Consider the following 657-nt stretch of genomic DNA (forward strand, 5'->3'; position numbering starts at 1 on the left):
TGTTGCATACTGCATAATTGGATAGTTACAGAAGGTGACGATGAGTTCATTCAATCCGGAGATGAATGGGCTAGGAGAAGTCACAGTAGAAGAGGTGATCAAGCAGCTGTAGATGATTCTCGAGAATGGCTAGATAAAAGAGATGAAATTGCTCAATTCATGTGAACTCGCATGCAAAATGATGGTAACTAAATTTGTTGATTTCCTTTTTATGAATATACGTGTAACTTACTAATTTCTAGTTTGTGGTTTTTATTGATTATATTGGTTAAGGTTGAATCATTTGATTTTGCAGCTACCATGGTGATTATTGGGGGAAAAGTCTTTTGGCCTTTTTGGGTGTTTTGCTGGTGTCTTTTTATGTTTAAGTGGGCTTTTGTATCTTCCTATTGCTTGAGGGGCTGATCAGTCTTTGTCTTGTTCATGGACTTATATAATAACTTGATGGAGCAAACATCTTATGTTTGTATATTCCAAAGTAAACGTCACATAGATAACTCTAGAGGTTGATGGATCTTATGTTCCTCCTTGTAGTGGTCTCATATTCCATTGCCTTAGGGAGCAGCATTGCTGCTTTTACCTTTTGGGACTGGCCATGATACAAAAATTTTATGTTAGAAGTTGTTGCGGGCTAGAATATACGCGGCGATAGAGTTA

At 37.3% G+C, this 657-nt stretch overlaps 1 long non-coding RNA gene across 1 annotated transcript; it reads left to right on the forward strand.

The window, feature by feature from the left end:
• The first annotated feature begins 15 nt into the window (after window positions 1-15).
• On the forward strand, window positions 16-469 carry LOC114578911. The gene is made up of 2 exons (XR_003699823.1): window positions 16-184; window positions 296-469. It is a non-coding gene; the product is annotated as an uncharacterized LOC114578911 (long non-coding RNA).
• The last annotated feature ends 188 nt before the right edge of the window (window positions 470-657 follow it).

This window comes from Dendrobium catenatum, unplaced genomic scaffold (genome assembly GCF_001605985.2).
Source record: "Dendrobium catenatum unplaced genomic scaffold, ASM160598v2 original_scaffold_214372, whole genome shotgun sequence".
Lineage (NCBI taxonomy): Eukaryota > Viridiplantae > Streptophyta > Magnoliopsida > Asparagales > Orchidaceae > Dendrobium > Dendrobium catenatum.